This window comes from Alligator sinensis, unplaced genomic scaffold (genome assembly GCF_000455745.1).
Source record: "Alligator sinensis unplaced genomic scaffold, ASM45574v1 scaffold428_1, whole genome shotgun sequence".
In the NCBI taxonomy this organism is placed as follows: Eukaryota; Metazoa; Chordata; order Crocodylia; family Alligatoridae; genus Alligator; species Alligator sinensis.
In genome coordinates this window covers 2,842,106-2,866,914 of record NW_005841919.1, presented here as the reverse complement: position 1 = coordinate 2,866,914, position 24,809 = coordinate 2,842,106, and the positions used below count along the sequence as shown (strand labels likewise).

Here is a 24,809-nt window from a genome sequence, read left to right as displayed (position 1 = left end):
TCTCATGCACAAGTTTTTACAGTGCAAACAGGAGTATCCGATTTAATCTCTCCATGTCCTTCCAGTGTCTCCCCTCATTTATCACCTCTCTAAACTAAACCATTACAGTCTTTTAATGGTCTCTGTATGCAATAATCTGTCCATACCTCTAATCCTTTTTCATCTAGGTATCTTTTTTGTCTAGATTTTTTTGTCTAGATAATATCCATTCTCCATAAGAGAAATGAACACACTAGTACAGTGGTGCTCAACCTATGTGATTCCCCAGGCCAGGTCCCACACATTAGGTCAACCTGTAGTGTTGGTCCACATGTGTGAGCCCATGCAGTCCCGTAGCAAGATGGCGGCAAGCAGGGTGACCGCCCCAGGTGCCAAAGCAAAGGGGTGCCAACAGGTATTGCCCAGCCAGGGCTGGGTGCAGGATGGAGCTGCGAGCAGCTTGTTTGGGGAGGTGCGGGGATGGGGGAAGGGTGGCTCCCACCACTGCATGCAATCTTGGGCAAGCATGGGGTGGGGGAGGGGTGGTGCCCCCCAGATCTGTGCACAGGGTAAGGGTGGGCTGCCGTTGTGGGCTTTGCCCCAGGTGCCAAACTTTGTTGCTATGGCACTAAGCCCATGCACCAGGTCAACCACACACATGGTCTGACTCCAGACACTGGCTTGACCATGCACTGGCACAATCAAGCACACAGATCCACATCATCCAGGCTGCAGGGCTCTTCATGAGTCCGGAAATTTGGCAGCAGGGAAGTGACAATTAACACTGCTACCACGCCCCTGCCACCAAATTTCTGGACCCATAGGAATACCCACAGGCCAGATGGCACAGCTCCATGAACCAGATAACCAAATAACCAGAACTTCTCCACCCCCCGAGTGTTAAGATTAAACTTAACAATAAGCATTTTGAATTCTTTCTTTGAACTTTCCATATGTCAACCCTAAATTGCATCTGTCATCATGCTGCCCACTCACGTAACTTTGTTAGGTCCCTGTAGAGCTGTAGAGCTCTTTGTGGCATTCTTTAGTCTTGATTAATTTAAATAATTGTGTGCCATTTGCAAAATGTGGCACTTTCGTGCCCACCCCAATGTCCAGACTGTTTCTAACTACTTACTAAACAGCAATGAATGTAATATGAATACTTGAAAGAACTCACTCCACAATTAACCTTTGCCATGTTGAAAATTACCTATTTATTCCTACAAATTGATTTTTGCTTCTTATCTAATTTCTAACCTGCGATAACATTTTATACCGTACACCTGTAGATACTTCATTTCCTTACTCAAACTGTGTTCCCAGACAGCATCCAATTAGTTTATACATGGATAATAGAAGCTGTGTATTATGCCATCAGTACTGTTTTCCTGATTAGGAGGCTGTTAGTGTTACATACAATATAATCTATTATTTTAACCAGAGAAGTAAAAGAGAAACCAAAGCAAGTTCCTCCAAACTATGCATCGATTTGTTGGGATATTATCAGTCAGGCAACATTACCAAGAGCAGGTGCATACAACAGAGAATACAGAGATATAATCACTACTGGGTGGTGAGAACTCAGGCCCCTCAGAATACATCCTCATAGCTGAGCCAAATTCCAGATTCCCACACCCATGCTTTTGTATATAGTTCAGACTCAAGTTTCTGTATTCCTGCCCATTTCTCTCATAGAACGGCATCTTGGCCAATTTAGTAGAAACCAGGGAAACTGAGTCATGACCTGTGACCACTGTTCTTTCCTGGAGTTGCCTTATTAGCATTGGATGTGATCACAGACCTATGCATCTCAACTCCCTTGAAACTGTTCCTCACAATCCCCCTTCTCTCGCATGCTAATTATTGTAATTCAGATTGAACTGCTTCTGGGCTCAGAGTATCTCTGAGGAGGAATGTAGCGACACACCCAGCACAGCAAAAAGGGGGAAGGTTGTTCAGGACTCCCCAGTATTAGGATAACACCAACAATAATATTTGTATTCTTGGAACATGAGAATTGGATCCATGTAGATTTATTCCATGTTCCTCTCCCCTGGCTTGTAAACTGACCACCTGTTATAGCTTATAGCCAAATATTACTGAATTGTTACAGAAAAATCTTGCTAATTTATTCTAACCATTATTATTCAAGCAAAACCCAACCTTTGTCATAATCAATGGCTTACTCTTTTGTTAAGTCTTACAAGTAAAAAAAGGTTTAGTTTAAAAGACTCTTTGATAGTATAGGCCACAACTAATGTGTTTCTCATATGTATCAGTACAATGGGATCTCCATTTTGATTTGGACCTTGGGTGCTATTGTAAGATAAGTGAAAGGTAATTAATATTAATATAAATGAATGAATACAGGTATTGTGAATTATTAATATTAATGATCCATGCTAAATCTTGAACATGTCTTTTTTAGCACTCCCTACACTTAAAGTACATAGATGTCCTTCACAGTAAACTTTTTATATGAGCTGGTTAGAATTTGTTTTTTTCCAGATTATCAAGGCTTTTTTTTTTTGCCAGACACTTAATGATCACCATTTAAAAAGGCATACATTGTAATGAGCTCATTAAATTGAAGATTTAGGTCACTGTTCTCTGTGGGTGAACAATTAACAAAATACATTAGCAATTAAAAATGTGACCAACATTTTAGGATCAACAGGTCAAGGTTCCTGTTTGATAGGTCTTGAAGGCCACAAGTATATTTTAGCCTCAAGTCAAATGCCAAAGGATCGTGTGACTGGGCAACTATTACACTATGAGCAGTTCAAGGTTTAAATAGGAAGGGGGAAATTCTGATGCTTATGCTGAGCAGTTATTTGCTACAGGAGTAGTCCAAGGCCACTCCTGACCTACTCCTAAGTAGTGCATAGGATTCAGCGTAAAGAGTAAGTGCTAGTGAGCTGCTTGGCAATAGTGACTGCAATGCAGCTGGGTTTGACATCCATGCAAGAGGGGAGACGAAGAAAATCTACCACAGTAGACCTTAATTTTAAAAAGGGAGAGTACACCAAAATGAGGAAGCTAATTTGATAGATGTTAAAAGGGGGCTCTATGAAGATGAAGAACTTGTAAGCAGCATGGGAACTGCTTAACATCATAGTGGAGGCACAAAGTAAATGCACACTGCAAATCAAAAAAAACCCATCCCAACCCAAAAGAAAAGGAAAGCAGACCAAAAAAAAGCTAGTGTGGTTTAATGGCAGAGTTGTAGAGGCAATAAATAGGAAAAAAGGCTTCTTTCAAAAGGGAGAAGTCACATCCTAATGAGAGAAATAAAAAAGAGCATAAACTCTGGTAAATCAAATATAAAACTGTAATAGGACAAGCTAAAAAACAATTTGAGGAGAAACTTGCTAGAGAGACACAAAAGGCAGCACTAAAAATGTCTTTAAGTACATTAGAAACTGAGGATCTGCCATGGGGTTAGTTGGGTCTTTGAATAATCAGGGTCTAAAAGCTGTGCTAAAGGATGACTTGGCCATTGCCAATAAATTAAATGCATTCTTTGTATCGGTCTTCACTGTGGAAGATGCTAGGGAGATTCCCTCATCAGATCCGCTCCTATCTAGGGACAAGCCAGTGGACCTGACACAAACTGAGGTTTTAGTAGATGAGGTAGAGGAAATTGGTAAACTAAACAATAGCAAAACACCAGTACCTGATGGCATTCACCCTAGGGTCCTGAAGGAGCTCAGATCAGAAATTGCTGAACTCCTAGCCATGGTGTGCAACCTATCACTAAAAACAGCCTTGATACCAGAGGACTGGAGGGTTGCCAATGTGACTCCCATATTTTAAAAAAGGCTCTAGAGGGGATGCAGAGAGACTACAGACTAGTGAGTCTAACTGCTGTTTCTGGAAAGCCGGTAGAAACAATAAGTAATAAAAAGAATTGTTCATCACATGGATGAATATGACTTGCTGGGGAGGAATCAACATGCCTTTGTCAAAGGGAAATCATGCCTCACCAACCTACTAGAGTTCTTTAAGTATGTCAATAAGTAGGTGGATTGGTGGGATCCAGTTGACATAGTATAGCTGGACTTCAAAAAGCCTTTGACAAGGTCACCTATCAAAGTCTCTTAATGAAATTAGGTAATCAAAGGATTACAGGGAACATCCAGTCATGGATTAGAAATTGGCTCCAGGATAGAAAGCAAAGAGTAAATACAGGTTTCAGAGTGGAAAGAAGTAAACAGTGGGGTCCCCTCAGGGATCGGTGTTGGAACCAGTGCTGTTTAACTTATCCCTAAATGATCTGGAAAAGAGGGTAAGTAGTAAGGTGGCCAAATCTGCAGATGACACAAATTATTTAAAGTGGTAAAGATCAAGGTAGACTGTGAGGAATTACAGAAGGATTTGGCACAATTGAGCAAATGGGCAACTAAATGGCATATGAAATTCAATGTGGAGAAGGGTAAAGTGGTGCACCTGGCAAAAATAACCCAAACTATACATACAATATGATAGGCTCCACATTAGCTGTCAAACAGGAGAGAGATCTGGGAGTCACTGTGGACAGTTCACTAAAAACATCAGCTCAATGCTTAGCAGCTATCACAAAAGGCAAACAAAATGTTGGAGATTATTAGGAAAAAAATTGTAAACAAAAACTTTATAAATGGATGGTGTGTCCACACCTTGAATAGTGTGTCCAGTTCTGGTCTCCACACTTCAAAAAGGATATTGAAGAACTAGAGAAGGTACAAAGAAGGGCAACAAGGATGATTGGTGGTATGAAGGGGCTTCCATATGAGTAGAGACTAAGGAGGCTAGGCCTATTCCATTTAGGAAAGCAGATCTGGGGGTGGGGAGGACACATGGGACATAAGGGTTTACAAAATTCATATGGCAAAGAGAAAGTAAATAGGAATTTATTAGTTACTATCTCTCACAATACAAGAACTGGGGTCCCAAAATGAAACTAGTAGGTAGTAAGTTTTAAAACTAACAAAAAGAACTTTTTGACACAGTGGGCACGTCAACACGAGACGCTTAAACTGAAGAAGACTAATTTGTTTGTGCATTAGCATGGCAGGCAAAGCCTGTGCTAATGCACAGTAGATTTAGTCCAATGTGCAGTAGTGTCACCAAAAAAAGTTTATCTGTGCTAATGTGCAGTAGTGCTGATTATGCCGCATTGTTAGTACCTGTCATTACAAGTATTAAACTTAATGCACAATAATTACAGCACATTAATGAATGTGTAGACATGTCTAGTGTGTAAATAAAGTGTAAAACTCATTGCCACTAGATGTAGAAGCTGACAGACTAGCCAAATGCAAAAAAGGGGCTGGACAATTTCTTGGAGGAAAGGGGCATCACTAGCTATTGAGCATGAGAGTTGGGGATACAGCCTCTGAATGTTACACTTTACTTCCTACACCTTAAATGCTGGAGGCTGCAAATGAGAGAGGAACAATGGAAAACAACCTGGTCATACCCTGTTCAATCTCCCTTTCAGCATCCATTCTCTGCCACTGTGACCTAGGAAACTGGACAAGATGGACCTACGGCCTGACCAATTAAACGGCAGTTCTTAAATTGTTATGCAAGAATAGCAAAGGTGGGTCTTCATGAAGCAGAACAAAAATACAGCCACGAAAGGAGCAATGAGAACAGTCAAAAATAATGTTTGAAAATGAGAGACAACATAGATTAGAACAGGGGTGGGAAAAATAAGGCCTGTGGGCTGGATCCAGCCCACCAAGGGATTCTGTTCGGCCTGCAGCAGGTCTCTTGGCCCGAACTGGCCCAGACACGAGGGGCAGCCTGGGCCGTGGTATGTGCAGCCAGTCCTACTGCCCCTGGGCATGCAGCAGGTCTGGGGTGGTGTAGCACTCAGCTACTTGGTGCTCAGCTACTTGGCAGCCCTGGCAACAGCAGCTCCTTCTGGCTGCTGCTGCCAGTGTTGCCACTGTCACTGGACCCAGCTCATTGCCCCGGCACCCCTCACCTACTGCAGAGGGCACTGAATGGAGTAGGTGGGCAAGGTTTCCATGCAGACTGGCCTGGGACCCCTGCGGGCAGGGTATGCTTGGCCAGGCAGATGGGATAGGACTATGGGCAGGTAGGGAACAGCATCCAGGAGAGGGGTGGGCGTGCAGGTGCCAGGGCTGGGGCTGAGCCTGCTGTACTCAGAAAAGACCCCTGAAGAACAGAACTGAAGTACAATAGCAGTAGATGCTAGAGCTGCTCTGTAGTGCAAATGGGGTAACACGGGCCTTTGATTTTTATTACAAACCGTTTTAGGCAATGTTAAAGGTCAGCAATAACTGCACATAGTATTAGCAGTAATGGTCTGTCCAGCAAGGCTGTTTGTCCTAAATTGGTTGCCTGAAGCCCCCATAAAAATGCATCAGCTGATCTTACAATACACATTAAAACAGCGCTCTGGAACATTAGTGCAAAGTGGAATTTATACCCTGTTAAAATTATACAGAGCAACCCTCTTGGCTTTAAAATTATTTTTAGAAATAATTTGCCCACTCCCTGTAATTGGCTTAAATAGGCTAGGAGAGTATTCCATCTTTCTTTTTACATTAAAGTATTTTAATTAACATTAAAAGGACTACTTGAAATGGAGAAATGCAAAGAAATTCTGAGTGATCCACTCCATCCTGCATTCTGAACTTTTAGAAGGTCCCCCCTTCCAACAATGCTTCAGCTCATAACTGATGGGGGAACAAAACATGGAGCCATAACTTAGACATATTCTTGCATGGAATGTAGTTGAAGTTGGGGATAGATGCAGCTTTATTAATGTAAAAAAAAGTTATGTCCTTCCAGAAAGAATCACTAGTGAAGCAGAAAGTGCACAGTGAAACAACTCACGTCACCTTCCTCCTCCCTACCTGAGCTGGTTCCATTCTGCTATAAAAGAAGCAGCAAAAGAAAAGACACTTCTTCCTGACATGCTGTTCTTGCAGAGACAGCATGAGAAACTCCTGGTATTTTTGTGTACTTCTCATTGCCCACTGTGAGCATGCAAAATCAGCAAGGTGTCCCTTGCCAGACACCCATCGTGTGGTTATAATACTGGTCTATGATGATGGTGTTTCTTCCCACTCCAAATTCTATGGACACCCCACCCACCACCGAGATAAGCCTACCTACTTTGGCTGGTACAACAGAATGGTAAGAGATTGCAGTGGAATAACTCCTTATTTACATAAGTAGAAATGATGCTAGAATCAGGCCCTTCAAAGTTAACTTTAGGAGCACAGGGAATCTACCAATAGTAAGTGGCTACGACCCAGAATTAAAGACAATTAACTGGGGGTGGGGGTGTTTAAAAGTTCAGATAATGTTTCTTCCAGTTATTTTTTTTCTCATTTTTATACATCTCAACTACTTTAAACCAAGTTTATGCTCAGGTGGCGTGTCTACACAGGCAAAAGATCTGGGAGCAGTTTACTCGAGTAAACTACTTGAGAGTAAATGCTTCTAGGCACGTGTCTACACATGCAGAGCCATGGGAGCAGATTCACTGCTACTAGCAGCAGACTACTTCTGCTCCCTGCAGCCCTGCAACTGGTGCCTGCAGCAGCCAGGAGAAGCTCTAGGCTCCTCCTGGGTGCTAGCCCAGGGGCCAGGAGACAGCTATCTCCTGGTGGGGGCTGGGATATTCCTCCCTGCCCCTGGGAGCTGCCTGCTGCTGGGGCAGGCTCTGCCACCAGAGCCCAGTCAGGGACAATGTCCCCATGCCCCAACAGCAGGGAGTTCCCAGTCCCCGCTCTGTGGTTGCAGGGCTGGGGCTGGGAGATCCTCATCTTCCAGTCTGAGCCCCATGGTCACAGGACCCCAGCTGGGAGATCTTTATCTCCCAGTACTTGCTCTGTGGTCATGGGGCCAGTGCTGGGAGATCCTCATCTCCCAACCTAAGCCCTGTGGTTGTGCGACCCAGGCTGGAAGATAAGGATCTTCTCCTAGCCCATGTCCTGCAACAATGGGGCTCAGACTGGGAGATAAGGATCTCGCAGCCTGGGTCCCATGACTGCGTGGTTCAGGCTCCCTGTTGCTAGGGCAGGGGGACATTGTCCCCACCTGGGCTCTGGTGGCAGAACCTGCCCTGGCAGCAGGGAGCTCCCAGGTGCAGGGGGCTATCTCCTGCCCCCTGCTGCCCGGGAGCACATTTGCTCCCAGTCAGGCATCTACACATGCGCTACTGAGCAGTTACTAATCAAGAGTAAATTTGCTAATTGCATTTACAGGTAGCAAATTTACTTGTGATTAGAGAAATGTCCTGAGCAGTAAGCATCTGCATGTGTAGACGTGGATGCTTACTGCACAGTAATTAGCTCTACTGTGCAGTAAAGCATTTTGTGTAGATATGCCCAGTAAATAGCTGCATTGAACGTTTTTTTCGAACCGTGTTGCAGGAGGACCTAACAGATCCTCAGAAGCAAAAACAGTTGGAAACATATTCTGCAAAAAAGGTGTTTCTGGTACTCCAGATATGATTGGGGCAGAAGGTACTGCAAGAAAACCTGCTCTTACAAGATGTCCAAATATTTGGAAAGGACAGATACAGTTCACATAAACACTGGACCTTTGACATGCTTATTCTAACCAAGGCCTAAACCATCCTGCAACAGCTCAGATAGTAATCAATTTGATAACTCTCTTATGAAAGATTTCAAGAAAATGTGTTTGCCTCGTTTCTGCTCAAGTGAATGGTAGCGGCATTTTGGAGGCTTGCAAAAAGGTAACCAAACCTCCTTAGATATTCCATCACTGACTGCAGCATAGCTGTCCTTAAACAAGAGAACATTACAAACCAATTTGAACAAATAGTTGCAGACTATGAAAGCAACCACAGACTGGATTGTGTTACCCATAGTCTCAACAAGGAGTATGGATTCTTATCCCATTACCTGGACTATCCGTTAACTCCAGCATCCTTCAAAGTGGTACCAACCTTTTTCATCTCAGTTGATCTAGTCCATTCATTTTTACCTCTCTTAACAGTATCTTCTCTCCCTTCCCCTTCCCCTTCTCCTTCTATTTAATCCCTTTCCTTCTGCCAGTCCATTCACAGCATCTAATGAAGTTGGTTGTTGCCTATGAAACCTTATACCTCTCTGAATCAAACTCTGGTAGGCCACCCTACCCTGCCTTCTGCCTAACAGCAGAATGAATTACTGTATTTACTCAAATACAAGATAAGGTGTCCCCTGCCCTCCCGATTAGCATGGGGAAAAAAGCCCCTCATCTTATAATTGTATACAAGGAAACCTCATTAAATATATTGTCTACCCTTAAATTGCTGCCAAAAGCAGCATATGATTAAATGCAACTAACACTGAACATGATTATAAAATACATGGTTTACACTGGGCAAACATGCTGATGGGAACTTTTTTTTTGGCCCTTAAAAATCATGGGTGGGTGTTCCCTCCAAGGGGGACTGGCACCGGGCCTGGAGGTACCGCAGTACCAGGCCAGCATTGGGGGACTAGAGCCAACCCTGACACCTTTCCCTTGATGTCCAAAATGCTTGATCTTAGTTAAAAGAGACACTGATGGAAACTTATCACAAGAATAAGTTAGTGAAGGCAACCTGAATAACATATATGGTAGTGTCCCTTAAGCACAGTCCTCCTTAGAAATAACTCTTTTTTTCAGGTCATAGTGAGCCAGCACAATGAATACATTTTGACTTCCTTTTCACTCCCACAGCTGAGCTGCACCTTTCTTTCCCATTTTCAATAATTCCTATTTCTTAGCCAGCCTTAAGTGCCTGGCAAACATCACAAAATGGGGCCCCAAACAGTTCACCCAGAATTCTTCTGTTGCCCCCTCTTTCAGCCAGGCACGTATGATTCATGTGGCTCTGCCTTCCATGAGGTGAAGCCAGACCAGGCTGCCCTGTACCTTATCTGCATATACATTTTTGGAGCATCCCACAACTCATAACAAGAACACTGGGTGCCAGTCATGACTGGGGGCTAATTAGCACATGGATCTTTGTTTGGGGGGGGAGGGGTGTTATCTGGAGTGCGCACACATACTGAGCACTGCTGAGCAGTGGGGTCACCTTGGCTTGAAATGCTGTTGACTGGTGGGGCCCAGCGCAATAAACTATATGGTATATCACAAGCTTTGAGTTAATATGATGCATGGCCAAAGTCTTGGCCAAGGAATTCAAATCTGTCATACATGCTGTAATACATGAAGGCCAGTCATGTGTGGTGCTAGAGTGACATATCCACAGGGTGTGAAATGTGCTGTGGTACCAATAGAAGAGAAGATTGAATATTGTTGTGCTGAACATTGACCTGGAGAAAGCCTATGACTGAGTGTCCCACTAGTAGTTCCTGTTTGAGATACTGAAGATGGGGGTTTCCCCAACCTTTATTACCCAGATAAAGTTGCTATACACCAATGAGAGAAGCAGGGTGCTGGTGAATGGGTTTCTGACTGTCCTAATCACAGTGGAGTCAGGCATCTAGCAGGGTTACTCACTTGCCCTGATCCTATTCATCTGCGTGGTGGAACGGGTATAGCCCTGCAGCTCAGATCTTTGCTGAGGGAGGATATTTGAGGGAGGATATTTGTCTGGCGTCACACAGACTTGACGATTCTGCTCAGCTGAATTTTAGAAATTGACTACTGGATTTTCCACAATCGAATCTGAAACTGATTTGGCCTTGATTTAAAAAAAGCCAAAACATAGCTTGTACTACATATAAGTAGGTGACAAAGATGCTGCTCAAAAGTGTGTTTATGGAATACTTGTGCTAAAACTTGTAGTTTCAAAAAAGGTAACATGTATCAACTCTGGATGAACTAAGGGCATGGGTACTATATGCAAATTGCTATAGCCATATTTAATTTCAGTGTCATTGTTTTCAAATTTGTTCCTCACTTCCTTGTGCTTAGGGAGAGCAGGGTCTGACAGTAAGGAAAGTTGGGAAGGGGCTGCTAGGGGAAAAGGTTGGAGGAAGCAGAGAGCAAAGGGGCTACCTGACTCCCCAGATTTATTTTCTCTGCTGTAGCAGTGAGAGGGGAACAAATTCAAAGCAAACTTCCAATAATTACATTCTATACTTGGAAAACTATAACAAATTTATAAATTGTCCATATATAAAATCTAATAATTGGGGGTCATCTTCTATTTGAGTAAATATGGTATTTGATGACTGCAATGCTAAGGAGAAAGCAGGAGTTAGCAGCTAAACCTCAGGCTAAGATAATTTAGCAAAGGATTCCTAAACTGCAGTACATATACAGTGCCCCATTCATTCACCCCACAGTCTTTTTAAGAAGGTGCTACGTTAACTAAGAGGCGAGGTACAGCTAGCTAGTCAAAAAGCCCAAGGCCAAACTGATTCAGTCTTTGCAGGTTAGTCTAAAATGCCCAGATTACACTGAAACAGAAGTGAACAGTCATTTACCTTTGATACAGGATATACAAACAATTGCCTACAGTGGCTCAGGCCAGAAGCCCAGGGGCACTAGAGCATGGCTCTCTGGCTCTGTGTTCACTTTCTCTTCCTGCTGCCCCTGAGATCACTGGGATTTGCAGTCCAGAATTTCAGCAGCAAAACTCTACAAGGTTGCTCAGCACTTCCTCTTCCTGCTTCCAGGTGCCTCTGAGATGTGTAGTCCACAGTTGTAGCCAGCAGAAAGTTTGAGCAGGGGAAGGGGTGTTTAACCCCCGTCCCTGGCCCCAGGTGGGGTTTGCCTGGTGGGAGGGCAGTTCCTCCCCCCTTGCAGACTGGGCTGCATCACCAGCCAGGCTCCCTGTCAGCCAGCCCTCATTGCCCCAGCTAGGGAGCAGAGGGGTGGAGTCAGCCCTGCTTTCTGGAGCAGACAGCCCAGCCCAGGGCTGAAAAGCATATTGGGATGCTGGAGAACTGTGATTTAACTTGAACCAGGAAGGTAAAGTTTGGAATCTTCTAACCTAGATGATATGAAGAAAATAGTCTTTGCAGGCCATGTCTAGTCTCCCTTGCTGCATGTACTGCCTCTTCCTTCCTTCAAAGACAAGTTGCTATTAGGTCTCTTGATTTACTTTTCTGCAGCCTCTGGAAAGTTAGCACTTGGCCTGTTTAATTTTTTTCTTCCATATCTTATTGGGAGAATGCTGTTCTCAAATGCCCTTGAACACTGTTTCACATTTTTTTATATAAAGCTTTTCTTCTGAGATAATTTATTAACCTAGCTCTTATGCCTTCTTCATTGTCTTTCTTAAAGAGGTGAAGACCACAAAGATAACAACAGGAAGAACATGCCTCAGAATTTAACAAACAGAAAAAAGCTCTGGGGTGGAAGGAGGAAAGATGGTACCAAAATAGCTTTATCCTCAGAGCTGTGTATTATTCTCGGTCTAGTTTACATCTATGGGAGAAAAGAAGGGTTAGCTTTACAAAGCACACAGTACGAAATGCACAAGGAAGTTAGGTTATGTTTATCTGCTCTGAGTGAATTAAAAAAGAAAAACTGACTAAACCTGGCTTTAAAGCTGCTTGTAACTCAAACCATCAAGTTATAGCTAGTTTCAAATGACTACCAAATAAAATTCACAGTTGGGTGGTCTCCTATGTTTCGGTGAAATAAGTAACAACTATATAAAAAATAAGCTGAAAAAATCTTATTTTAATTAAACATCCTTAATGTTTTATACATGGTATAAAAATTAATACGAAGTACACAATGATTTATTGCAACAGTATCAAATTGTAGGATTGTAGCTATGGCATAAAAATGGGATAAGAAACATTAGGTACATATTCAGCCTATTTCAGAGAAATACTCACATTTTGTTTTGATTTATAAGACTTAATCAAGCCTTTGTTTAAAATTTGCATAGTATTATCTTTTTGCTTAGCGGAGCAGCTTGTCTTTGCAAGCAGAGTTCTGTTGCATAAAGCCAACTGCTTTTTCTTCTAGCATTTACATACTCATTTCACTCCAGCACAAATAACTGCATTACTTATACCAGAGCATACTGTATTTACTTGCACATGACATGTACCATCCCCCCCTCCAAAAAAAAAATTAGCTGCTGGAAGTTGGGGTGTCTGTGGGGAATGGAGGGACTGATTCTGTGGCAACTGAACTGTCTGGCACCTTTTTGAGCCAGGGGGCAGTGAGTGGCACCTCTTGAGTCAGCTGAGGCCAACTCACCTCAAGAATCAGGGCTGGGCAGTTCACTTTAGCCAGTGGTGTCAGCTGAGGGTCCAATGCTACTGGAGAAGAACTGCTTGGCTCTGCTTCTCAAGCAAAATGGACCCCTCATCCTGCACCTAGTGGGTTAATAGAGCAGCCACAGGTTTTTGTTCTATTTCATCCCTAGTGCAGCTGCCTGTTTTTTCCCTGTGAAAATACCCCACTTACTGGTATTTTCAAGAAAAAAATCTTTTTTTCCCTTCATTCCACCTTCCAAAAACAAGGCACATGTCTTGCATGGAAGTATGCTGTAAGTGAGAAGATGTGGCATTAGGAATAAAGAGGAAAAGCAGGTCTGAAAAGGTTATAATGAACATAGGTCCAGATTCAAGCAGTAGCAGTTTCATAAGCCAGGTGTTCTGAAAAACTTAGAAATAAGAATATTTTAGAAGAGAGGGACTCAGGTAGGTTCACATGGTCAGACAAGTTCTATATAAACCTGCACACACAGGTTGAACTTCTTACTGTTGTGTAAAGTGAAAAAGGTTCTGAAAAACTACAACATTCACTTTTCTTGTAATAAGTGGATATCATAGTATTTACTTGAAATTCTTTTGCCAGACTATACTGTCAGCCTTGGCAGAGGATGAAGGTTGAACCAATGTCAAAAGATCTGACAACTGAAAGCTGAATTCCCCTTGGGATCAGTGAACTCTGCACCTTCAGTTGTTTATTCCTCTTACCAGAGCTTTTGTCCCACTGATATCAAGTGCAACAAGCAAATTAAGAGCATATCCACTTGTTCATCTTCCTTCCCCTCCACTTCTTCCTTAGGTGTCTGATGACTCACTAAGGGACCTTTTCTCTCCTCAGCGGGAGTCAGGTACAGAGTACACAAATGTGGAAACTGGTTTTCAATGAGGTGAAATGATGTGTGTTACTATATTGATTGGAGTAATGCAAGTTGAATAGGTTGATAATTTTACCTGTTTAATGATTTGTTTGTGCTGCAGTAATTACAATGACTATGTTGAGTCATACCAAAGAAATAAACATCCCCAGTGTATGGGGGCAGTTTAACAAAAAGTTGGCTTAAAACACCTGAGCACTATGCCTAATAACTATTCTCCAACTATTTGGGTTGGTCTAATAAAAGATATCAAATTCACCCAAGGAACCTTGTCTGCCTATGAGCACTGTGAACACACTCCTGGGGTTGCTATCACATGTGGCAATATACCTTTGGCATAACAGCAAAAGGACTTTTACCAAGAGAAATAAGCAAAAATGAGATTCTATCGACTCCAAGGGCTCCAGGATCAGTCCATGTATGTATCTCAGTACCCAGATACAGTTGACTCTCCAACTGTATTGGCAGCCTTATCTCAGATTGTTCTTAATCCTTACTTCTGAACCAAAAATAAATAGAAGGAAGCGTCAAGCTTCCTCCTGCTGCTTTGGCATCCTTATGCCCCCAGGAATCCAGACAGCATTATTCAAGTGAATAGACTTTGAAGACTATGCTTTTGAACAAGGTAAATGGCATGTTGTATTCTGAAGAGGAGAGAGTGAAGAATTAAAATGGCTTAACTTGGCTCTGGACTGTTCAGCATGAACAGCTTTGGCTCAGAGAGAAAGCTATATCTTTTCACTTAATTACCTTTTCCTGAAGTACAAAAATTCAAAGTATGAAAACACAGTGTACTTATATTTCTGAAATGCTTGGGAACACAAGTGTTGTAAGTTCATTTATTGTGTACTACTGAAAATTTTAAAAAAATGACAAATCAGGTGGTCCTTTTATTAGATTAATACAGGCAAAGACTGAAAAGTAACACCCTTTTCACCAGGCTACTGGCTACCCCTCTGAATACAGCAGTATAGCATGGTTGAAAATGGATTCAATTATAAACATCATGCTATCTCAGTTATCTATTGCTATGCTCATTTCTGTGCCCGTTAGCCTGATGAAAGACATTTTGTTTGAGCTCTTGCTACGTTAAGCATTTCTCATAAAATATTGAAGGATTTGTAGAACTTTTTTCTTCACTGGACAGGAAAGCAGCATCAGTAGCCCTCTCTGTACTCTGCCTTTTATATCGCAGCTGCAGTGGAACCCTAGCACCCCAGGGAACAAGTTCCAGTATCTACTGAAGCATAAACCTCATTAGCAGCTACCTGTCATCATTCTAGGTTCACAGGAAATCTCTCATACTTGTTTTCCTTGCAGTCTCAAATTATTGAACTAAGCTGCATCCAAGAATATGGAATACGCAGAAGAACTAGAACCCTGGGCGAAAACAAGGAGAGACATGGATGTTGCTTTAAGCATTCTTTTTTTCTTCCCCCCCACCCCATACACTTGTGTGTGATCTTGTGTTGTTTTGTATAAACACAGGATCTGATAAAGCAAAGATTTTTGTGCATGATATCTTTTATTGGATTAGCTGCATGGTTGGGAGAGATTTAGATGAGCTTTTGAATACAAGGCTTAAGGTCAAGTTAACCTAAAAAGTATGCCATCTACCCAAAAGCATATCTTAATCTCTCCCAACCCTGCAGTTGGTCCAAAAAAACCCAACCAACCAACCAAACAAAAAAAAAGATATCACTCACAAAAATCCTTGCCTCTTACATACTTCCTGGACCATACAACATCACTCCAACAGTACCTCAGTACACTGATAAATAATAGAATCCCTTGAAACAGTCACACTAAAAGAGTCTGTCTACAGTGATGGCCGCCTGATCAAGTATTCATTAGTATGGGATTGGAAAGCACAGAGATGATGATGGCACGTGTAGTCTAGAAGCCATCCCAGAAGAAATGGCTTAATACAGAGCGAGAGAAAACAGCAGGAACATTCTTCTGTTCCTTTAAGACAGGGGCAGGCAATTATTTTGGGCAGAGGGCTGCTTACTGAGTTTCGGCAAGCCAGTGAAGGCTGCATGACAGGCAGCTCAGGGCAGATTAATATTAATTTTCTAAATTTTTTAGGGGCCCCACAAACCAGATAGAATGGCCTGGTGGGCATCTGTTGAACACCATCAGATTCTCGTCCGGATAGAATGGCCTGGTGGGCATCTGGCCCCAGGCCACGTTTTGCCCACCCCTGCTTTAAGAAATGGCAGCAGGCCCATCTGGTGGATTTTGCTGCCGCGTATAACATCCAAGCTTGGGGTTCATTTTGATACCAGTGTGTGCAAGGAAGTACAGAATGGAGTTTCTTCCTGCATTACGACTACATAGCTTATACCTTGAAGATATATTTACAGAAGATGTCAGATTGGTTTATGATCAAGTATCTTTAGTAAACTATAGAAATGTTAGAATCAAGAAATTACTTTTTAATTACCAAAATTAAATGCATTTTCAGAGATTCTGAATTTGAGTACATTAAAATTGTAACACTACTCTCCATTCTTTCCTACTCTCTTAAAAGCCATTTTATTGCAATTTATAGGTTTCATTCATACACCATTTCCCTCCTCCTTCCCTTATAATGTTTTATTTGTTCCACCTCCTCCTTGTTGATCAATACCCTCCATTGAATACAACTGTTTTTGATTTTTAAATGTATAGTATTTTAGCCATCTGGCTGCATAATACTTGAAAGATTGTGCTTATACTTGTTTACATTGCATGTCCATGTACAAATCTATTGATCCTACATTTTGAACTGGTGATAATTAAACATAGAATAAACACACTTTGAAGCCAATATGTTATTTCCTGTAGGACATATGCTAGCTGTGCACAGTGCCTTGCAAAGAATAACGTCCCAAAATGGAAGTCAAATTATTTCCACTTAACCCCTTCTCGTCCCCCCCCCATCCTCTGTTAACCATCAGCAGCACCACTAATTTAAACAGAGCCATCAACTGCACCATACAAACTTCCCATCTACTTTAGTCCGATACCAATTCAGGCATTAGAAACACCCAGTTCTAACATCTCTATGTGGCTGGCATTAAGAATTGCATGTTCTACTGTGAAGTGGAAGAATGAGAAGAGACCTACACTTCAGAAAGAAGGGAAAGGGAAGAAAAAAATAATTATTATGGGCTTCTGTGACTGTCTAAGAACATAACTGAAGACTTCCTGACCTGTCTATGGTTGTACTGGTAGAGTGTTCACTCATATAACCTTAGCTGGGATGTTTCTGACCCAACATTATTTTTGTTGGTTTGGTTAGTTTTTTAGTGTTTCTTTTGACAAATTCTATTACCAATGAGGAAACTGACCCTGAGCAGCAAAACTTCATAGTGATTCTTCAGATCAGTGGCAGAGCTGTGGATAAAATATAGCTTTCCTGTTACCCAGACCCTTGACTAGATTTCATAGACATCAGGGCTGGAAGGGACCTCGGAAGATCATCGAGTCCAGCCCCCCGCCCAAGGGCAGGAAGTCAGCTGGGGTCATAGGATCCCAGCAAGATAAGCATCCAGTTTCATCTTGAAGGTGTTCAATGAAGGCGCTTGAACCACCTCCGGTGGCAGGCTGTTCCAGACCTTGGGGGCTCGGACAGTAAAGAAGTTCTTCCTTATGTCCAGCCTGAAACGATCTTGAAGTAGTTTGTGACCATTCGACCTCGTCATCCCTTGGGGCGCTCTGGTGAACAAACGTTCCCCCAGATGCTGGTGGTCACCCCTGATAAACTTGTAGGTGGCCATCAGATCACCCCTGAGCCTGCGCTTTTTCAGGCTAAAGAGCCCCAGGGCTCTCAGCCTGTCATCGTAGGGTCTGCTTCCCTGACCTCTGATCATGCGCGTGGCTCTTCTCTGGACTCTCTCAAGCTTCTCCACATCCTTTTTGAATTGTGGAGCCCAAAACTGGACACAGTACTTCAGCTGCGGCCTCACTAAGGCCGAGTACAGGGGGAGAATGACGTCCCGGGATTTGCTTGAGAAGCATCTATGGATGCAAGCCAGCGTTCCTGCTCCTCCATTGCAGAAATCTATTTTAATCCGTTTTTAAAAACACACTTATTCTCTAAAGCAATTGGCTCCAAAATGTGGTACCTCTACTTTTGCTATTTACACACTCTCCTTTTTCATCCCTAAAGCTATTTCTTTCGGATTTGGGGGTTCCCAGTTCCTGTCATCTTGCTTTAGTTCAATCTATTCTAGATGGAGCTTTACCTGACGATTGCCTAAAAACGAGGCGCTGAACGCCGCTGCTTAGCGGCGTTCCTGTCAGAGAGTGCATTTTGCACGGGTTCTGTGATTTGGATTGACATACCACTTGTTTCTGTATAAATATGAACTCGCCATTTTCTCAACCTCCTGAAACCCTCAATATTTTGGATCTTGGAAATGGCCCGTCTCCTTATATGGTACTGGAGCAGCCGCTAAAGTTAGAGAGAGAGTTTTGCTAAAAGCTCTTTCCATTCTGGTGTTAGAAAGGAAAAAGGAGAATTGGCAATTGGGAAATTCAAGTGCAACTGCTTTCTCCGCTTGGTTCAGTAGAGGCAGAGTTGCTTGCTGGCATTCAGAACTCACTCTCTATTCTCCAAATAGTTTTGAAAAATAACAGGGTTCAGAAGGATGCCAAGGTGGGCTAAGTGGAGAAACGTGAATGTAGTGGGTAGGGTGCGTGAGAAAGTCTGTTACTAGAAATGGATTTACCCTGATCTTGCAAGCTGCTCTGCAAGGGGGGATTCCTGCCCTGCAGGAAATCAATGGGGTCTGTGGGATGGAAGGGACAACCCAGCTTTTGGCATATTTTCCATACTCTATGGACCCCTGGATTTGCAGTTTAGTACATCTACACAAACAGCCATCTATCTTATTCTCATCCTTCTAGAACCACATGAAGGCTGTCACTCCAGCTCATATGTTATTCAGAGTTAATTCAGTGTCTGCAATTTTAGTCACTATATATGGATAACTATAGGAAGCTGAGTGGGGCTCACTCCGCTACATACTGTACAAATGTTGTCAGACACAGTCTATTATGTCCAAGTATTGTGTCCACATTTTGCAATAGTTTTAAAAAAAGCAGGCAGTAGTTTCCTATTCTTTTGGGCTCACAGCATGTTGTCTGCTGCAAATCTCTATTCACGTTCTTACAGGATAACACAGTGGTGTCACATTCATCATTAAATGAATTAACCGTTAACCCTATATTTACACTCCTGCTATAAACAGAAGCTTAATTTGCTGCACTGACAGTCGGTTGCGTGCCATTTGTATCTTTTCTGTGCTATTTGGTATTTATATAGCACTCAAAAGTCACTAAATGCTTTACATATTAAAAAATACAAGTCCCCATCTGGAAGGGTTTTCCACCTTATAGCTCAATTCTGTATATTCGTGTACTTCTCATAGGCGTTCTGGAAACAGAGGTCTTGCTGAATTAGTTCTTAGGCAGCATTACATATATAGATAATTCCTAATTATGCTATATAACACCAACACCAAGCCCCTCTTTTCAACCATCACAGAATGAAAAGGAGCATTCCTACTTCGGCAGACTAGGTCATCCCCAGTAGCCAGTACCAGGTCGAGCAGCACTTTGCCTCTTGTTGGCCCATGGACTTCTTGAGTCAGGTAGAGGTCATCCATGCACGAGAGGAAGCTCTGTGACTGCTCAGATTTTGCTGAGCGATCCTCCCACGAGATGTCTGGGTAATTGAAGTCACCCATGACAACCATGGTCCTGGAGCAAGCTGCCTCAGCCAGTTCCTGGGCAAACTCCTGGTCAAGCTCAGGACTTTGGGTGGGAGGTCTGTAACAGACTCCCACCATTGTGTCCCCTGTGCCGTGTACCCTGCGGATTTTAACCCAGAGAGTCTCCAGCCGTCCACCCTGGTCGCCAATATTGGCTTGCAGGGATGTGTAGCTTTCCTGAACATAGAGAGCTACCCCCCCGCCCCTTTTCTCTACACGATCCCTCCTGTACAGGGTATACCCATCTATCCCCGTGGTCCAGTCATGGGTGGAGTCCCACCAGGTCTCCGTTATCCCTATGACATCGTAATTGTTTGCACTGAGCATGAGGATGAGCTCCTCCTGCTTATTACTAGCTGCTGTATTGGCTATACCTAATGAACATCTGAAAATTTTCCCCAATAAAGGCTCTCTAAATGGTTTTGCTTTGGAGAAAGGGTGCAGAAGCCTATATTCTGACCCATAATTGCAGCTAGAATTGAAAGCATAAGCATATGAAAATATTTCTCTTAAGTAAACAATGGCAAGGCTTTGGAGCAGTTCAAATGACCTGTATTAACTGCTTGTTCTTATGTTCTTACCCCAGGGCAAATGGACACTAGCCCAGAGGAGCTTAACCCTTCCAAAAACACAAAAGGAAGCAGACTTCTGTTGAAAGCCTGGTCCCCAATGGTGCAGACAGACATAACAACTGAATCATTCCAAGAATGTCATTGACTGGGAGCCAGTTCACAACTGCACGTGGACAAAGGTGTATACAGTACTGCTAACGGTTCTATGTAGAACTGTCCCCTTTAAGGGATTGCATTGCTGCCAAAACACCACTCAGACCATCTTGTCTTCCAGGGGTCAGTGCCTAATTTTCCCAGGTTTCCCCTAGAAGGAGAAAAAGACCTAGCTTGGCTAGATGCCAAGAAAGAGGAAGACACCATTGCCTGCAATTGAAACTTCCTGTTGCTCCTTCTTAAAATATTAAGTTATTAATAAATAGTAATTGACTTGAATAAAGATTATTGTTTTTGTTATACTTTACCAGAATATATGCTTGACTAGGGTGCATAAGTGTGTGTTTGGAAGGAATGGCCTGGACCCCATCACAGGAAAGCCAGGGTCATTTAGGGTGGGAATGTAGTGGAGGATGGAAGGTTATCAGGTACTGGGGAGGGTGGGGGGGGGTAGGCTGTGTGTCCCCCTGCTCATGATTCCTAAGGTGGGGAGCTGGGTGCTATTGGGGTCCCCCCCAAGAACTCCAAAGCTTTTCAACCCCTGCTCTAAAAGCTGTTTCCATCAATTTCACCTTCCTGCTACAGACCTTGCAGCTACTGGGTCCAAGGCTTATTTGGGGCATGGCTAGGGGGTGAGAGTGGGTTGCCAGGTGCTGGGGGAGGCTGTGACCTCCTGCTTGTGGTGCCCAGAGACTGGGTGCTCCAGGGGCTATCCAAGATCTCCACATTTTCAGTTTTCCAAGACTTGCATTGGAAAGGATTTTGTCAGTTTCATTTCCCTGCACACACCCTTTGCTACAAGGCTCCAGATTCATTTGGGACATGGGGGCTTCCAGACCCCCCTGCTCATTATTCCCAGGGAGTGGGCAGGGCCGGGTGCTCTGGGGGACCAACAACTCTGGAGCTTGTCAATCCCTGCCCTGAAAGCTACTTAATCAATTTCACCTTCCTGCTATGGACCCTGCAGCTGTGAGATCCCAGGCTCATTTAGGGCAAGGATGGGAGTGGAGGGGTAGCGAAGTGCTGGGGGGATGCCCAATATCCCTAGCAGGGAGGTGAAACTAACCAGGTGGTTTTCCAGGGCAGGGGTTGGAAAAGCTAGGTGGTTTTTGCAGGGGCCCAGTGCACCCGGCCCCCAGAGAGCCACAAGCAGGGGCCCTACACCCACCTAGAACCTGATAACCTCTCTGCTTCCACTATACCCTGCCCCAAATGAGCCTGAAACCTTGCAGCACAGGGTCCATGCAGAGAAGTGAATGTGACAAAATGCTTTCCAGTGCAGGTAAAAAAGCAGAGTTTTTGTGGGGGGAAGGACCTGATTTATATAGACGTTGGGCGAGCTGGGTTCCGCTAACACAATGCCTCTTCTGGGCATGTGCTGAGCTCAGCATGGGGGCATGTGAAGTTTAAATAAAGCACCAGTTTGGAAGGAGGTGGGGGTTGTGTCTGTAAGCAGCCTTGAAGTTTAAGGGGTACTTAGAATGTTCTAAGATTTTTTTGGTGTGGGTTACTGAATACCATACCCAAGTATCACTAAATGTCTGTATCAGGCCAGCTGCTGGTGAAATAGCCATTCATTAGTGAATGAATTCCTTACCTCCATGCAGGTAATGCTACCTGCCTTCACATCAGTTGTGGCTGGAAAGTGGTTTGTGCAGAGTAAAACAAGAAAGGGAGCTCTCACTGCATCAGCCAAAACTGATGCAGATGAAAAACTGAGGACAGGCCTCCAGGGAGAGGTCGAACCTAGGTAGGATAGACGGGGCACCTTCTGCTTTGGAGGAGACAGCAGACCTGTGCTCCTCCACCCTTTCCTTATTTTAACTCTGATACTGGGTCATCACACCAAGACAATCTGTGCTTCCTTCCACTCAGTTAATTAGTGAGGGACAGTCAGTCTCCAGAATAAACCAGTCTATGAAAGCCTCATTCCAGGAGCTCTCTGCAGTAGTAGTAGGAAGGTTCATCCAACATGCAGGGATTTCTGCTACAGTAGTGTGGGGATGAAGTTTCCCTCCTCCAGGATGGGACTTTCAGACCTGGCCAATCCAAATATCAGGACCAAGTGAGACCTTTTCCATGCAAGGCCCAAACCAGCATGACCTCACTAAGCAGAGCACTGTGCTACAGGAAAGCTTTCCATGGTCCCAACAGAAACCCTTGTATGTGAAGACCTTCCTGGAACTCTTCTACACTGTGAACAACAGCCAGCCTCTTCTTTCCAGTCACCTAGCAGTCTCCCTATTGAGTCAGGACTGTTCACAAGGTGCAGATTTTTCTGGCATAACTAGTTTGGTTAAAGTATGATATTTTTTTCATCACAACAGTTAAGACTGAAACACCCCTAGTGTGGATGCACTTTATATAAAGTTATACATAAAAGCGTGGAAGGTATAAAGTTACTTTCTATAGCTGCATAGGATAGTTAGTCTACTTCTCTATATGGAAATAGCTATTATCCTAATCATTTATGCAGATATAAGTTATCTTTAAAGTACAGTCTAATTGCACCTACATGGTGGGGAGACGGATTGTTTTACTTTACCAGTTTAGATCAAGCAGAACAAGTTTTGTGTTGAAATAAAGCTTTAGAGCTTGTTAGAAAGTATATAGTATAGTAGGTTTGCAGTTTAAAGATTTTCATCATAACTAGTGCAAATCTAGCCAACTATCTACTTGTTTCACATGCATTTCATGACAGTTTAATATTTTTTGTCAACTGCTCCCCGCAGCCCCAAGCACATTCCTGAATCAAATGACTGGATAAATATCTTGCTCTTGGAGGTGAGGGGGTTGTCTTTATTAGCTGTAAAACACTGAAAACATGACTTGAGTGCACCCTATAGAAACAAACACCAGCACACACAGAGAACCTAAAAAGGTACTTATTTATTTATTAATTTCAGTAAGTCTTTCAACCTTTAAGGCGGCAGTTCTTATATATAACAACTCCTCTATCTTCCCAGTCTTCCCCCACCTCTGGTAAATGAAAACAGAAGAAGCAGTGCCCCTGGGAAGCATTGCTATCTTTTCTGGACAAATGGATAATTTATACCATGATGATAAACATCATATTGTAACTCCCTATAATCCTTAACAGACCATTGCTTGCCTAGGACTACTACTGCTTGCCAGGTGAAAAGACATTTGATAGAAATAGAAGATGGTATGGTTGTCTCATCATCACCTTGCAGGTAGTATCAGGGGTGTTTCAACTGTGAGCCCCTTCTATGTAAAGATGTTGCTTTTGGCATTTGCTCTTCAAAATGTTTTCCTTCTCCCCGTGCGGTCTTTAAATATTAGTGTCTTAATTAAAAATGTTTCCACTGGACGTCTTGCATTCCATCTTGGCTCTTCCTTCTGAGATCACAGTTTCAGTATTTATGACTTTACACCACTTCACCTTGCAGCAGTGGTAGTATCAAGTCACAACTTTCTCTGGGATGAATATTTATAAGTAGTATTACAAAATGATTTAAAAATCAATAAGAAACATAGCTTAAACAGCCATGGATCTTTTATGGTAAAGATAATGTTATTAGTTTTGTATCTTATGTCCAGGGACTCAGGCACCAAGATAAAGAACAAGAGCAAGATCACTGTCTTTTATGACAGTGGTTTGCTTTCACTAGTGCACAGAGATGGGGAGACATCTGCAAACCAGCTATAGGTTTTCTGTAAGACATGTAGGAAAAGGGCAATTAAAACCTAGCACTTCAGTATAAGATAGGATTTAGAGGTAGTTTTTCTATAGCCTCTGTAAATCCCTTCTTATCTCAATACAGGAGAAACAATAATAAATCTGGGAGTAAATCTGACTCCCAAAATGTTTTATTAAATAAGCTGAGAGCAAAACCTACGGACCTTTGACATGGCAGTTTTTGGTGACATGGGATGAACAGACCAGAAGGATGACCTTCTATTTAATAGACCCAAGTAACGGAATTGCAAGAATTTATATCCCCACATGGCTAGTAGTCAGACCTCAAACCTTAAGTTTCACATGAACCAAGGAAAGGAAAACCCTACAGATTCCTGTAAATTACAGCTGATCTCTATCTAAAAGGGTTTCTTGGTAGAGCTATACTGGTAAAGAGACACCTTACACCAGAGCCCTTTAATTAGTTCCCCAATAAGAGTTAAGTTCCACTAGCAAAAGGACTTTTTTGCTTGTATAAGTGCAACTATATCAGGGGATTTGCCAGGACGGCTATGTTGGCTATGAGTACTAACTGACATAGCTATGACAGCAGAACTCTTATGCGTCTCAATCCTCAAATGTCTTGAAAGAGTGAT

At 42.9% G+C, this 24,809-nt stretch overlaps 1 protein-coding gene across 2 annotated transcripts in view; it reads right to left on the bottom strand.

The window, feature by feature from the left end:
• Positions 1-24,809, bottom strand: part of SLC9A3 (solute carrier family 9 member A3) — a 104,782-nt gene that overhangs the window by 57,066 nt on the left and 22,907 nt on the right. The window lies entirely within an intron of this gene.